The sequence below is a fragment of the Nelumbo nucifera genome, chromosome 4 (assembly GCF_055504915.1).
Source record: "Nelumbo nucifera cultivar China Antique chromosome 4, China Antique-T2T, whole genome shotgun sequence".
NCBI classification, from domain to species: Eukaryota; Viridiplantae; Streptophyta; class Magnoliopsida; order Proteales; family Nelumbonaceae; genus Nelumbo; species Nelumbo nucifera.
The window spans coordinates 64,936,813-64,946,879 of NC_142652.1; the positions used below are offsets into that span (position 1 = coordinate 64,936,813).

Here is a 10,067-nt window from a genome sequence, read left to right on the forward strand (position 1 = left end):
TCCCTGCATTCTCCTCCTGCCGCCGCCATACTGCCAGTTCGTTCTCCAGTTTTGTAGGAGTGATCAAGATCAGTTCTTGATATTTGCCTTTGGAGAAAGGCTGATTTGAAGTTGTGCTCACTGCCTCCATCGAATTCTTGTGAAGAGTTTGGTTCTTGGAAAGAACACTGCTGATTCTGCTCCACCCTATGCTGTGTCATTTTCAGTGGGAGCAGTCTTTGGAGATTTTCTTTGGGCGTGGACACCTTCATTGGGAGATAGTATTTCTTTGTATCAGGTATATCCCTCTCCTACCTTTTGGTTCAGATCTGGTTCGGTTCTTGGTTCAAGATTGATCTTTGAAAAATGCAGTTTTTCTAAAACAGGGAATGTGATTCCCACATGGGAGAGAGAGAAATTTTTAAAATTTCGCCCTACCTTCCTGTAGGGTTCGGCCATCCATATGATGGATTTCTCATTCCTTTAGGTTGATCATTTATATGGGCCTCATCCCAGTTGTCTTAATGGTTTCATCCCAATTGATTTGTCCCAAATCAACAATTTGGATACTCTGTAAGTTTAAATTGATCTAGAATATTCTAATGTTCTTACTACTTAAATTTACTTAACCATTATTTTTCTTTACATTTTGATATTCTATAATTTGCTTCACCATTATTTTACTTGACATTTTCTCCAGGGATATTTCCAATAACAAGGTTAGTGACTCCATTCTTTCTTCCCTTGGTGACTTGGAGCATCTTCTAAACCTATGATTTCTACCATTTGGTAAACCTTTCTTAAAAAAATAAGTATTGTATGATCTAGAATATTCTTAATTATTCTACCTCTAGAATTTTCTTAATGATCATTTTGTTTTATATTTTTTCTTCAAGGATATTAGTAGTTCCATTATATAAATACTTTATATAATGTCAGATTTTTCCCTGAAAAGAAATTTAAGCATTATATTTTTTTTTCTTCAAGGATATTAGTAGTTCCATTATATAAATACTTTATATAATGTTAACCTTTTCCTGAAAGTAAATTTAAGCAAGATTCATTTATCTAGATTCATCTCCATTTATTATATTAATTTATTCACCTTTTTTTAACTAAGTAATATAATTTATATGATAACTAGAATCACCATCATCATCCATGCCTTATCCCAACTATATGGGGTCAGCTATATGATAACTAGAATATATGGTATTAATTTATCCACTATTTCAAACACTAAATCCTTCATTTGAAAGGTTGTGCTAAACTAGCATAGCTGAATTTTCAGCTACTATACATTAGATTGATTGGATTTGCTATACTTCAATAGTTCAACTATCTTAGCAAAATAATAGTTTAACTATTGATTATCAGGGGTGTCAATCGGTTGGTTTTGGGTTGGATCCAATCCGATCCAAATCTTATCAAATCGGATTTGGACAGTCCATATAATTAATTGATTGGACCAGCCCAAAATAAATTGGTCCATATTCTTATTGGTCTGAATTGGACCTTTTGCTGGTTGGAATGGGTTGAGGGCAACGTTGCCAATTCACTTCTGAGACGAGGCGTAGCCAAGGAGTCCGAGGCTGAGGTTGGCTGAGGGTTGGTAGGTCTGTCCTGTGAGGATCATAGAAGAGAGACGTCAAAGGCCCCGGGTTGGTACCCAAGGCAGAGACTTCGATGGTCAAGTTAGTTCGGGTGTAGTGCAAAGTGGACGAGGCCACAAGAGAGACTGGAGAATTCTCAATATTCTTAGGCCTGTGTTCCAGATGTTTACCTTGAGAAGATTGCCCCCTATTTATATTTGAGGTCGCTTGGAGGTAGGCGGGCGCAGACGGCCGAGATGCAATTCAGCCTTGAGGGGTATGGTCATCTGGGGTCGCCATGTGCACCTGGTGTTAGCACCCAATTTTTTCTCGGTCCCTTCTTTGACCCATCTTCCACATTTCGGATGCCTGATCGGACCACACCAATCACTTTAAAACATGCCAAAACCCTAAGAAACCAAAATTTAGTCCAAATGCCCATAAATCCATTAAATTTACATGATTCCCTTTTGAGGGTCTTGATTATACTACATCTCCATACTTGATCTCCAACCAAATTCCATCACGTGAAACAAAACCCTTAAAAAAACAACCACACAAGTTTTCAACCCTAAATTCTTGGATTTAGCCAACATCCACCAGAGATTCCATTTCAACGCTCCTTGAACCTAAAACCCGTGATCTGTACATACCTAACACGATCAAACCCTTCCAACAGCCTCATAATCTCAATCCATACCTACCCACCAAATTTTATCCCAAAATTCCCTCATTTGACCCAACATCAAGCCTTGATTCTGTTTTGGCGAATCTTATTGATTAAAAGCTCACCTGCCACAAATATCCATAATCCAAACCTAATTTGACCAATCAGACCCCACCACTATGTTCAGAGACCAAAAGAACCCTTGAATTATGAGCAGTAGCACAGTAAATGGCATCTTTTCCTGTCCTACCACCTTCTCTCTTCCTATCCTACCACCCCAGAATTATTTGTAGTAGCACAGTAAATAACTCATAATTCATGGAAGCTAGAATCTAGCTAGGCTTCCAATTAAAACCCATAAAGACTGACAATAGAAACTTCTCTTAATCAATTTTATCAGATAGCCGCATTCTCAAATACCCAGTTCATCTCTTGCCCTCCTCACTCTCATGGACGCCTTCCCTCGAGAGAGAATGGCCACTACTTTCTTCAAGCTTCCCACCATCCTCTCTATAACTGTAATCCTTGCTTTGGTTATGATCCTACACACCCACATCGTTTTCTCCCAGGCTATAGAAGATGGTGAAGACTATGTGGTGGACAACCCCTTCACCAATGCCCTCGTCGGAAAGCGGTTCCTCGCCAGAATCAGGAAGGGTGCACACTATGATGTCTCTAGGAACAACATCTGTAATGGGGTATCGGTGAACAACGGGACCAGGCTTCTTCTGTGTTGCAAGACGCATTGTTGCAATGTTCTTGGAGACCATAACAACTGTGGGTGGTGCGGGCACAAGTGTGGATTTGTAGAGCTTTGCTGCCATGGGAGCTGCACCAATGTAACCTACAACGCCAGCAATTGTGGCAAGTGCAGTAACAAGTGTCGTTCATTCTCTCTCTCTCCCTATCGCCCCTGTTTCATCACCGCCGTTGCTGCAGCAGCAACGCCTCTCTCTCTCCTCTTCGTCGTCCCTATTTTCTTCTTTTTCCTCCGCCCCCTCCCAGATCTACAACTCCCATCGTTGCTTCTTGACTCGCATTCGAAGAGGGCACTGACACCCCCTTCCCCTCTTCGTTCTCCCTATTTTCTTCTTCCTCCGTCCCCCTTCCATATCTGTAACTCCCTAATTTTTTTTGTTGACAAGATTTCTCCTCTCTTCCTCTCCTCCCCTGGTGGTCAGACGACTTTAAAAAAAGGAGAAGATCACACCCGTCTGTAGATCTGGGACTTGCGACTATGTTTCGTGTTCCAGTAGAAGATTTGGGACCTACAAGTGAGAGAGACGTCGTCCTCAACATTCTTGTGAGGAGAGAGACTGTGGGGAATAGGTTTCTAAAACCTAAAATAACGATGACAAATTTGAAGGAGAACATGAAGAAAGAGAATGATGGAGGGAAGAGAGAGAGGTTAGAGGAGGTAGGGGCTGCCGGTCTAGAGGAAAGGGATGATGGTAATATTGGGTTTTAAAAATTTTAAAAGTCACATAGCGTCACGTGTATACGGATTTTAGCGGGAAATTAACGGATGCTAGCTACAAGGGTAGATCTAGTCAATTGTTAGAAAACTTAGGGGTATTATAAGACAATAGTTAAACAGTAAGGGTACCATTTGTTAATTAACCAAATAGTAGGGGTAGTTTAAGAAATTTACCCTTACAAAAAAAAAAAACGGTGGTCCATCCATCCGGTTCGAACGGACGACCCATTCTAAGAACAAAAATTAAAAAAAATAAAAAAATGGCCAAAAACCATTAAACGGGTCAATGGATCGTTGACCGATTCAACGGTTTTTAGCCAAGGACTAGGCTTGGGATAAAACGGAACCGGTTGCATGGACGGTTCCCAATTAAAAAATAAAAAATGGCCAAAAACCATGAACGAGTCAATGAGTTGATGGTTTGATTGCCCAGGTCAATAGGTCGTTGACCGATTCAATGACTTTTGGCCAGGAACTAGGATTAGGGTAAAATGGAACCGGTTGCCTGGATGATTCCTGAGCCAAAGTGTCTGTCCGTCCAAGTCAACAACGGTTCAAAACCCATGGTTTTTTATGCTTTTGGATTTTCATTATTCAAAGGCTTATTCTAGTATGGGCTTTATTCGAGCGTGTGCAATATGTTCTTTTTTTTTTTTCATTTTATGCTTTTTCTTTGTGTTTGGTTTTCTTCCTCAAGATCCTCCAAAACGGTCTAGAGTTTACCACCATTTTATTTCTTCCCTTTTGTTTTTTCTTTGGGCTTTCTTGTGCAATGTTTTTTCTTTTTTATTTTCTTACAAGACGAACTGCTTTGTCTCTTTCTTTGGTTGAATGTATGTTTAGCTCCATCTAAAAGCGAAACTTTAGACTTGATTTTCTAATTTTTTCCTTGGTTTTTCCAGTTTGGTGAGTTTACCACCATTTTTTTTTCTGTGTTTAAGGTCACTTTGGATTTATCTTTCAAGATTTTGGAATCCCTTGCAATGTCCACCCTTTTCATGATCGTTCGGTTCGAACGGATGGCCCGTTCTAACAACAAAAATTAAAAAATAATAAATAAATAAAAATAAAAAATGGCCAAAAACCGTTGAATGGGTCGACGGGTCGACTGCTCGAGTCAACGGGTCGTGGACTGATTCAACGATTTTTGGCTAGGGACCGGGTTTGGGGTAAAACGGAACTGATTGCCTAGATGGTTCCTGGGCCGAATGGTCCTACCGTTCGGGTCAACTGGGAGTTTTCGATTCTATGAAGTAGAACTTAGAACTATCTGTATGATAATGTTCTTTTATATGAGATGCTTTGCTGAAACAATATTTAAAAAACGAGCATATGATGATCTCTTTTGAGTCTTTATATGAATTTCAAGACTTAAGTACTTATAATTACAAGTTTCTTATTAAAAAACTATTGTATTTTTGTTACAATTCCGCTACTATATACCGAATATTCACTATTTAAGATCTAACGGTGTTTTTCAATTGTTTTTCCCTCAATTACCCCAAAGATTCGCTATTATTCCATTTTATACGTGTCACAAGTAAATTTGAATTCGAATCTGGAGGTCCAACCTCTCTCTCTCTCGATCTCTCGAGTCTCGACTTCCTCTCCCTCCTTGTCCCCCCATGACCCCATATCACCTCCATCTCAAGCCAAACTCCCTGCTCGCCTCACTCTCCCTCTCATGGCTCCAGATTGCAGCGACGCTTCCCACCAGATTGTTCGCGTCAAACTTCACAATAAACGACTTTGGAGTCTGAATTGAACACTCTGACTCTGTGTTTGGTCTCTCCGACTCCGTTAACAACGATTTAATCTACTCCGTTAACCCTATCTCTTGATTTTGTTTGCTGGTTTCATCGTTGTAGCTAATTTTAACTTTTTCTTTCTGCGTTTTCAGGTATTCAAACTTTTTCTTTCTGCCTGTGAAAGTTTTGACTTTCAGTCATGGTTAGAATTTGATTCTTTTAGCTAGGGCTTCTTCTTTGGAAATACGTTCCATGTCTTCGTTTGAATCTTTATGGCCATAGTGTTCACCCTCTCTTCCACTCTTTTTTTTTTGTTTTTTTGTTTTTCCCTTTAGAGGCATTTCTCTGCATATCCCAAACAAACGGCGAAGATGAATCATTGCAGCCTTCAGAGCGCCTTTGCATCCTGTGACGAGAGGAGCCCCTTCTCTATCTCCCATTGTTTGCCCGAAGCCTCGTAGCCTTGGCCTCTTGATTCATGTCATCAATGACTCAATCAGACCTTTGAGATGGCAGTCGAGGTAAATTTTTCTTTGAAACCTAGATCTTTTCTTTTCCCTTTGGATCCTACATCTTAAACCTCGTTCAATTCTTATTTTTTTTATTAATTCTATCTTTTCTTTTCTACGACACCAGCCAACTGGAGTTTTGCCGAATCGAAGGCTGGGACTGATCCCCTAGATATTATACTTACAAAGGTGTGCCTCTTCTTTTTTTCTTTTCTTTGTCAGGCGGTTGTCTCTATAATTAAATCCAGCCCATGCAAAAGCACAAGTTGAACCCAATTGGGCTCAGGCTAGGCCCCCTAGTTGCAGCTCCATATGTGGCTAAAGAACTGGAATACAACTCAAAAATGCATAGGTAATGAGCTCGAGTACAACTCAAAAATGCATGGGAGATGATTCCATTTGAGAAGTTTGCTGTAATTTTATTTGATACATAGTTCAAGGGGGATGTCGGTGTATTGCATTCTACCATGATAGTAGCATTTATGATAGTATCTATAACTTAGGGGTGTGTCTTCCATGCCTTTTGTGGTGTTCACAAAAAATGTCTTTTGTAAAAACAATGTAGAGGTGAAATCTAGACAAACATGCTCTAGCAAAGGAAGAAACAAAAGCAATTAGTATCTATAACTTAGGGGTGTATCTTTCGTCTCTTGTGGAGTTTACAAAAAGTCAACTCCATCCATGGTTTGGTTGTTCTTATGTGCTGAATGTTACATAAAGAAAGTTACAAATGGAATTTAAAGCATCTAACAGGGAGCCATTTTTTTAAAGAATTGTCATAAGAAGATATTGGTTAATACCTACAAAACCTCCACTATTGGTTAGTTGGCTTAAATGTTTGATTTTCTAATAAGATGGATAAGTTTGATATATATTTTGGTTTTAAGTCTTGTCTCAAATAATTTGCTTTTTGCATCCCTATTGTTTTGTGAAAATGAACTTGTGGATATGATAGGATGTTTATTGATTCATGCAAACGGTTGAGGGTCATGAAAAGCTCTGATGCCATTGGCCTGGGTGTGTATGTATTCTATTTGGAAAATGATATTATGATCCATTAAATAATGAATTGCATCCTCCCTTGTGTATGGTAATTGGTAAACATTACAGCAAAATATTGTTGTTCTTGGTTTGGTTAACATTAAAGGTGGTTTTGGAAAAGATGAATAAACCTAGGAAGTTGCACTTTGCCCAGGGAGGATGAGGATGAAAATTCCATGCTCCTGTGTCTCATAATATTAAAAGAGACTCCATTATGCTCCGTTATTTATTTATTTTTTTGATCAATAACAATTTCATTAATTCACCAAAAAAGTTACAAAAGGAAGACAAACACACTTATCTTCCAAGTACAACAAAGGTCCTCAAGAAAAACAAAAGAATAGGGAGAGACAATAAAGTTACAACTTAGCCCAAAACATTGAATCCCTTTCTGCCCCTTGTTTAGCTAAACCATCAGCTAGAGAATTGGCTGATCTTTTAATGTAGCACATCTTAACTTACATCTCCCGCACCAGCCACTTAAATTTCCTCCTCTGATTGCTGTACTTCCATAAACCATTGCTGTCTGCATTCAGCCACCCTATCACCACCTCCGAATCCCCTTCAATTAGGAGTTTTCTGATGTTCATCTCCTTAGCTTTTTGGACTCCTTCCAAAACTGCAAAGATCTCAGCTCTAAGGGAGTCATCCACTCCAATTGGGCCTGAGAACATGGCAAAAATGGCCCCATTCTCATCCCTAAAGACATCCCCAATCTCTGATTATCCAGGGTTCCCCCTACTACTCCCATCAAAGCTTAATTTCATGAATCCAGTAGGTGGAGGGGTCCAAGACACGCTCATTACTGACTTGGTCTGTGTGCATTTTGCTATTTTACCCCACTCCCTCAACATGTCATCCATTGTGTAATCTGTGAATAGTTCCAAAGATTTCAGCTACTGTACAGCCCTAATATGAATGATAGCCTTTAGTTCTTCCACCCCTCTCCCAGCTTCTGAAAATATCCTGAAGTTTCTTTCTTCCTATTTATGCTCCGTTATTTATTAACAGTAATTGGCAGAAAGTTTGGATCATATCACAGTTTTTCTGTTTTTGTCCTGATTTGAAGAACATCCTTGTTCTGCTTTTGGCCTGAAGGTGCACCATCTTGGGTTGCCATCTGCCTAGTGTCGTTGCATGGATTTCTTTTTTTATTTTTTGAATTAATTTCCCTCCATAGAAGATCACTAAGACTGCAATTTCTGAGAGTACCACTTGATTCCATTAGTATCAAGTACCTATTTTGTTTTACCAAAAAAGTTCTTGTTTACTTGATGAAAGTTTGTATGGTGTTTTGTGGTGGACCTGTTTGTTAAGTATGTTTGATGGTCAAGGACTAGGTTCAATTTATGCTTTTTTTGCCACTGGTTATAATTGTATTAACCGTATGATTACTCTTCTCTCTAATAGTTGTCTAATGAAATGTTATTCTATGATTCTATCCATGCCCTTAGAGGCAGTGATTGATGCAGCCAGGTGTTCAGAGAAGCTTTAAATGGTCCTCTCCATATGTCAGCAAACAATGAGTTAGATTTTCCAAACCCAAAAACATTAGCTAAACTTCAATAGAAAAGGGTTCCTAGAAATTAGGCTTCTTAGACCCAGCCAGAGGTAGCTGAAGCCCACATAATGACAGGGTGAAACAACAAAAACATGGAGCTTTCATGGACCAGCAAACTTGTTCAACATAACAATGGGAAATTGGAGTTTGTAATTTTTTTTCTTTTTGGGCTTATTTTGAATAAGATTTGATATTATTGACTTTTCTTATATTGCTTTGCAGTCAGCTGCTCACCTGGAAGACAATACATATGATTGAATTGAAGAGATTAGCATCATAAGGCATAATGGATGGTACTGGAACTTATCCTAGCATATGAAAGGTGATGACTTCTTTGAACTTCTACAACCTTTAATTGATGTTTGGTTAATTACCTATTCATAAAGATAGATTTTGTTTGTTGCTTTTTTTTTTTTCCTTCTAGTAATTAATAGAATTTGTTCATTTTTATTCAATTGAACTTCCCATTTGAGTTATGGATATTGGAAAGTTCATTTTTCCTTGATGTCAGTAGTGACAAAAGATAAATGATATTTTTTTTTACTAATTTGTATACAGTTTCTATTTGGGTATCTACCAAAGGGTTGTGGGTTTTGGTGATCCAAGCTATCTCAAGAAATGATCACAGAGGCATTTTTTAGAGGACATTCTGTAGTTATTATTAGTTTTGGCTCTTAATGTCTTGGGGTGCTACAACATTGAGTTCCCTATTTAGTTATGGTTATTGAAGATGGCATGATAAATAATGGTGATTCTCAAATTTTAAAAATTAAACAGTGGAAAGAAAAAATTAAACCTACCTTCATCATTTGATCAATGTTAACCATTCTGCAACATGTGGGGTTGTTTTTAATTGATTTTGTCACATGGTAATTATTTTAATTTATTGATTACAAAAGAATGTTTGCTTTTGTCATATTTGTCATAGGCCTCCTTGCTTATTGGACCCAAGAAGATCATATATGGGGCTCACCCAATCCAAATAAAGGGCAGACTAGAAATTGGATCCAAGATTCTCTAGAAGCCTAGAAAGTTCCGGAAGAACTAAAATTCAGTCCAGGATTCCATTGACAATGTTGGTATAAATCCTTTCATCCCATTTTCTTTTTACATCAAACTTTTTTTTTTCCTTTTCAAATTCCTCAAAAATAAAAAAAGGTTGTTAATATGGATGAACAAGTTCCTCAGTCCTCACGTCCTCTTTGTTCTCCTTAAACATGTAGCATAGAGTGTAACTACCCACAAATTTTAGATAACGAAAGATTATGAAATTTAGATTATAAACCATCTTTCATTTTTGGTTCATTTTTATGTAACTACTCACATGTGATGTGTATGCTTATGTGGGTAGAAGAATTAGGCTCTAGAAGGTAATTATATGGGCATGGGTTTGATTTCTTAGAACCATGAAAGTCAGTTCTGCTGGTGCAAGTCTCTATGTGTTCTGGTTAGATCATTGACTGAAGTAGAGGCAATGACTCTTAAGGTAGCTT

The 10,067-nt window shown here is 38.2% G+C and overlaps 1 long non-coding RNA gene across 1 annotated transcript; it reads left to right on the forward strand.

Annotated features, from left to right (window-relative positions):
• The first annotated feature begins 5,292 nt into the window (after positions 1 to 5,292).
• On the forward strand, positions 5,293 to 9,835 carry LOC104588952 (uncharacterized). The gene is made up of 5 exons (XR_733881.3): positions 5,293 to 5,665; positions 5,799 to 5,984; positions 6,195 to 6,324; positions 8,797 to 8,896; positions 9,503 to 9,835. It is a non-coding gene; the product is annotated as an uncharacterized LOC104588952 (long non-coding RNA).
• Positions 9,836 to 10,067: the final 232 nt, after the last annotated feature.